This window comes from Eschscholzia californica, unplaced genomic scaffold, assembly GCF_041429995.1.
Source record: "Eschscholzia californica isolate CP2 unplaced genomic scaffold, dmEscCali1.0.p SCAF_2, whole genome shotgun sequence".
NCBI classification, from domain to species: Eukaryota; Viridiplantae; Streptophyta; class Magnoliopsida; order Ranunculales; family Papaveraceae; genus Eschscholzia; species Eschscholzia californica.
Window position 1 is genome coordinate 42794965 of NW_028238309.1, and position 6471 is coordinate 42801435.

Genomic DNA, 6471 nt, shown 5'->3' on the forward strand with positions numbered 1-6471 from the left:
TGTCTCCTCAAATAGTTTCTTTCCACTCAAATAGTTTTCTTCCACTCAAATATATCAAGATTTGATGGTTGATGACAATTTTAAACTAATTTTTGTCTTTCATGATTTAAAAATGTTTAAAATGGTTGCAGGTGGAAAAAGAATATATTTCGAAGAGAAATTATTCAATACTAAATTATTAGTGAAAAATAATAATTTCTATAAAAGATATACAAATAAACTAAATTTATTTGCAGGGTGGTGTATAATTAATTATAAAGAAAACTGATTTATAATTAATTTGCTAGATATACAAATAAACTAAATTTATTATTTTTGAAATGATTGTAAGAAAATTAATCAATTAAATAATAACAATGTATTTTTGGTTTAAAATGTTATGTTTGGCAAGAAACAAATTAATTTTATTTGGGATGACTAAAAATCAATAATGTGACGCCCCGTGCTCTAACTAGCACGACCACGCCCCGGCAATCTACAGAAGAGCCGAAAATTCGGCAGCACCTCCTCTATAAATCGAACCGGTCGTACCTGTAACCAGTCATGGCTCAACCAACCTAAAGAAACAAACCCAAAAACAAGCGGAAGCAAACCACCATGACATCTACACAAGTCTGCAACTAGCGAACTATATACACCACCCTGCATAGGTTCAAAAACATCTATATACAACCTATGTATTAGGTATATACATATATATATATATATATATTGTGTGAGTGTGGAAAATACAAAATATACGTAAAGTTGCCCAAAAACCCAAAAGATCAAAAAGCATGCCGACGTGCAGCCTATCCTTAGCAATCCATTACCAAGAGAGGTATCTACAACCACTGCCACACACCACAAAAGCACTAGCACCTGCAACTAACACACTGGTAGGGGGTCAGTACTCACCGACACGAGTAAACTGGTAGAGGAGTCCAAAAGCAAACGACGACAAAACCCTTTTTCGCAAGAAAAACATGCACAATACATATATATATCAACCCTACTCTAACATACAACAGCACCCATGGTATGCTCCTCAATCAACAGAGAGTTACCCAGAGAACTCTATAGTACTTTGGCTAGTATAGTCCCATACCGGCACTAACCAAGGTACTCAAGTTCTCTCGAGAAAGTGACTTGCCCCTAGGTAGGTAAGCCCCTCTCCCACTAGGCGACTCCGCAGTCATTGAAAAGCCCACCTCGTGATAAATATATACGCCTAGTTTAGCTAGATACGTTTTTTATCACCGAGTTCGAATAAGAGAGCCGTCCCCCACTTACCATGGAAGGACCTGAGCCTCATTCTCTTCGGTACCCTAGCATGCAACTATTTTATCTGGTTTTGGAAAATTGTTTAGTCTCTCGAAAGTAGAAGTGATATTCTTTTCTTGTGAAAACATCATTCACCCGCATTCTCAGTCGATTCGGAACTCGCCCATTATGCCCTCAACTGAGATAGGCTTTTTAAAACATTATTTATCTTGTCACACAGAAGTGGCACACAACACAGAGTCATATCATAATGTGCAGAGGGATCCCAATCACTAAACCAATCGGGCGGTCCGAGGTGTGCAACCTCTGAGCCCCGAGGGTAAGAACAAACAGGCTTACAGTCCAATCGAGCGGTCAAGGGTAGCAAATCCCTGAGCCTCGAGAGTCCAACCTAAACGAGAATCTCGGCCAGCGAGTGGAGCACTACAACTGCCAAGACCCTCATGACTCGTCTCAGTCCACTTCACCAATCACATATAACATACGAACTCTTTATATTTGTAACACATCGATTATCAAAATTCATTTCAAAATCATGTTTCTAGAAGGCAGTTGTAAGATGTAACCATCACATTAGGAAGAAAGGTTCCGACACCAATTTCATAAAAATCAAAGACTGAAATCATGCAGATATGATCTCCTACTCTATTCATAGTGATGCATGCGTATCTCATAGTTCTAGTATGATTCTATACGTATCATATATATATATATAAAAGAAATATGAGGGCTCCCCTACCTAGTGGTGCCAAGTTCCGCCCTGGGGTGCGACGTCTCGAGCAGTATCACGCTCCTCGCGAGTCGGCTCTCCCTCTGACAAGGAAGGACAACAACAACTTAGATTCTACTACAAGAATCATGAGAATATAAGATAAAAACCACGAAAAGAAAACAAGAATACATAAACAAACGTGTCAGAGTTCGACTCATCTTGCACTCTCTCGACTTCGGGTGACGAACTACCAACCACTCACTCTAATAATCCTAAACCCAATCCTTCGCAATACTTCCTATTACTCTTAAGTTCCTTAATTTACCCGTTTTATATCCAAGTATTCCTAGTTTGCTTAACTTAATGCGAAGCCGATGAAATGCACATACTAGCTCAAATCTTTTCGTTAAGTCTACTTGTCGGGCGTTACTCGTTCCATCACTTATACGGTTGGAAAGATATTCCCATCCCCAAACCTTTAGGCCTTACATCTCTAACCATTTCCGAGCGAATAACCTCAAAACAATAAAATAACCGCAGCAGTGCGTCAATCTTTCCCTAATGCGCACTGTTCACTCTAACAGCCATAACTCCCTCATCCAAACTCGAAAATATTACCACCATACCATTCTGGAATCGTATCGATATGAGCTACAAGTTTGTAGAAGACTATAAAAGGTTTCGAACTACTGATATTGTGCTACAGACCTAACAGTACACTGTTACGGGTATAAAGTCTAAACAACTCATTAATTCCGAACTCATTTGACCTCTAGGTTCCACCATTGCAATTTCCTCACTCATGAACCTCACAAAACATGGGATTTTCAGTCATGCAACCCTTAAAGTCAGAAATTCCCCAATTGTCAACCCTTTTAACCCTAAAATTCATATAACATCAACTTTAGTTCAAGAATTATAAACTTACCTTGAATTGACGGTTGATATCTTTGATTCTCCTCTGATTTCCTCTTTAAATTCCAAGTTCCTACACATTCCAACAAAAATTCTCCATTAAGCTAACTCCAAAGAACTCCTAAAATTCTAGAGAGAGAAACGAAATTTCTAACCAATAATCACTCCAAAACCTAATTTGATTTCACCAAAAGAAGATTGCCAAAACCATCCAACTAAATTCTCTCTTTCATCATCATCATTTGAAAGGAGAGATGAAGTGATGAACCTTGTAAATGTCGAACCTAGCTCGGAATTTCAGTTCCTGGTTTCTCCCCTATACGGCTATACTACCACAATTCACACTTTAGTCTCTGTTTTTGTTCCGATTGCAAAAAGCCCCCCAATTCTGACATGATTGCAAGTTTAGTCTGGTTTATAACCCGACCTAATTGACTTAATAGTCCTTCCCCAAACCTTATTATTTCGCTCCTATTATATGAGAACCTGGGATGTTACAAATAACCATTGATTGCATTTTTCTATAATTAATTCTCTTGTTTACGGTGTCAAAAGTTACTGTAGGATTGAAAGAGATTCCACTTAGGATTTCTCTTTACATTCACCAGAGCAATTCAACTTCCAGAACAATGGGTTCCGGTCGGAAAAGCTTGATAACTGTAAACGAAAATCAAGAAACAACAAACAACATCATGAAGGGGAAAGAATACGATTCTATTGTAGAACTAATGGGAGCATTAATGGGGAAGAAGGATGTGGAGGAGATAACATTTACAAAGAAAGACACTAAACCTAAGAACGACTCGAGAAAGAGCTTAGGAGTTAAACTGATAACTAGGAAAACTTTCAGTCTAAATACCTTTAAAGATATGTTGAAGATGATCTGGAGACCGGTTGGAGACATCACCATAAAAGAATTCTATGAAAAGGCCTATTTGATACAATTTGAGAGAACTTTAGATCTAGAAAGAATTCTGGAAAATACTCCATGGTATATCCACGACGATCTACTAATCATGGAGCGATGTGAAGAGAACAAAATTCCCATAGATTATACTTTTAGTACGGTCGATTTTAACATACAGATACATGGGTTGCCGATTGAATATCTTACCAAAGCTGTCATTGAGAAAATTTATGTGAAGATCGGAACAATAAAATCTAGCAAAGAAGAAGAAGTCTCCAAATGGGGAAAATATGCTAGGGCAAAACTACAAGTCGATATTACAAGAGCGTTAAAAACCGAACTCACAGTCAATCTGACAGACTTCCGAAAGTGCAACATCGACATAAAATATGAAAAGTTAAATAAATTCTGTCATTATTGTGGGAAATTAGGGCACTACATAAAGAATTGTCAAGCCAGATCAGAAATTAGGGATGTTATCTCAGCTGATTGGTCAGATGAAGTTCAAAATAAAGCTAAACAATTGATGGAACCAAGATTTAATGATTCCATTATAGCAGAATTTAGGGGAAATCACAAAGAGGAACACAAATCAAAGTTCGCCGGCGGCCATGGTGAATCGAAATAGCAATCGGCGGAAGAGACAACACAATCAGACGTTATAAGGAAAGAAAATCCCCAATCCACCAAAATAAGGAAAGAAAATATTCTACTAGATTTGAACGGAGCAAAATCAGAAAGTGATTGTGAGCCAATCTTAGAAAATTGTAAGTTCAATAGTTGTAAAGAAACAGATCAAATCAATTCACTGGAGGAGATAAATAAGAATTTATTACTAAATCCAATTGATCGTAACCCTAACAAAGAGGTGGAAGAAAGATGGAGCACCCACAATCAAGGGATGGAGATGATGGATATTGTAAATGAATCTAATGGCCCAGAAAATGGCACTAACTATGGGGTGCCTACAGAAGTTGATTTTAATGAAGTTGTTTCTAAGGAAATAGCCCAGAGGGATGCTTGCAAAATAATTCTGCAACAATGTGAAATGGTCAGGGAAAATTTAACAGTAGTGTCAATTGAACAAAAGAAAAACAACACCAACCAAGATTTAGTCAGATCAATAGACAATATGGAAATAAGAAGACAAAAGCCCTCGGAGAAAAGATTAGCTAGATCGATAACAACAACAAAAGTCCATGGAAAAACAGGGAAAGAATACAAAGGAAAAAGAAATAGATTATCAGAAAGTGTGGATGGAGAAGAAACAAAAAAGAAGAAGATGCACTCAACTCAGTCCAATGAACAACGGGTAGTGACGGCCAACCCTGTAAAGCCGCAAAATCAATGTTAGTGTTCAGCTGGAATTGTCGAGGAATGGAGAATGCCTCGACAATTCATACACTCAATTCATTCCTCTAGGCGAGCAAACCAGCCATAGTTTGCTTGTCTGAAACAAAATTATCCCAACAATCATCTGGTAAATGGATGAAGAAACTGAAGTATAAAAATGATCATATAGTACCATCACAAGGATTAAGTGGAGGCATGTGGATGTTATGGCAGGAGGATATTCAATTAGATGCGGTTAGTAGTTCATTGAATCATATACACTGTAGAATTTGTGGAAATGGGGTTATACAACCATGGAGCTTATTGGGTGTGTACGGATCGCCGAATACAAATGAATGAGAGAAATTCTGGGATTTCATGCGGAAGTTCTATATAAGTACGAATGAGCCATGGTGCGCCATAGGTGACTTTAATGCAATCACTAACAGCAAAGAGAAATGGGGTGGTAAAGGGGTTGACAACAAAGTCGCAACTCTCTTGAGGGAGATGATTTCTGATTGTGATCTCATGGACTTGGTATATTCTAGGCCAGCCTATACGTGGGTGAATGGAAGAGGGGTTAACTCTCATATCCGAGAACGCCTAGATAGATTGTTAGCAACCTCAGATTGGCTAGTTCAATTTCCTCAAGCTAATGTCAAACACTTACCTAGGCTAGCGAGTGATCATGCTCCGATCATCCTTCGGTTAACTAAAAACCGATATCGAGATTAAATTCCTTTCCGTTTTGAAGCTTTTTGGCAGGAACATGAGGAGTTTGATCAGGTACTGAAAAATGAGTGGCAAGAGATCAATGGTAATGTGGTGGAGAAACTTCCAATACTAGCAGGCAAATTGAAGAATTGGAGTAAAGTCCATATAGGGCACATTCTCAACCAGATTGAAGACTACAAGAAGCTATTGTTAGAAATACAAAGAGGACCACCGACAATAGAATCTATTAAAGACGAGACAGAAATTCAAAGCAAACTCGAAGAATTTTATACCATGGAAGAGAAGTTTTGGAGCCAAAGAGCAAAAAAGCATCGGATTCAAGACAACGATAGAAATACAAAGTTTTTTCATCTATCTGTCTTGAATAGAAGAAAGAAGAATAATATATTCGCTATCAGGAAGGAGAACCAAACTTGGACGGCAGACCCGACAGAAATCGCTAAGGCCATGTTTGGCGCGCGGGAATAGCGTGGGAATGGAATGTGATTCCTGGGAATCACAATCCTGATATTGTTTGGCTCGCGGGAATGCAGTGGGAATCCTATTCCCGGGGGAATAGAATTCCCTCAAAATGGGGTAATAGCAAACCCAGGGAGGGGGGTGGGTT

General features: G+C 38.4%; 1 long non-coding RNA gene across 1 annotated transcript; it reads right to left on the reverse strand.

Moving 5' to 3' along the window:
• Positions 1–611: 611 nt before the first annotated feature.
• Positions 612–3181, reverse strand: LOC147558090 (uncharacterized). Its single transcript, XR_015234255.1, has 4 exons — positions 3046–3181; positions 2904–2963; positions 2003–2076; positions 612–875 (listed from the first exon to the last, which is right to left on the reverse strand). It is a non-coding gene; the product is annotated as an uncharacterized LOC147558090 (long non-coding RNA).
• Between the last annotated feature and the right edge of the window lie 3290 nt (positions 3182–6471).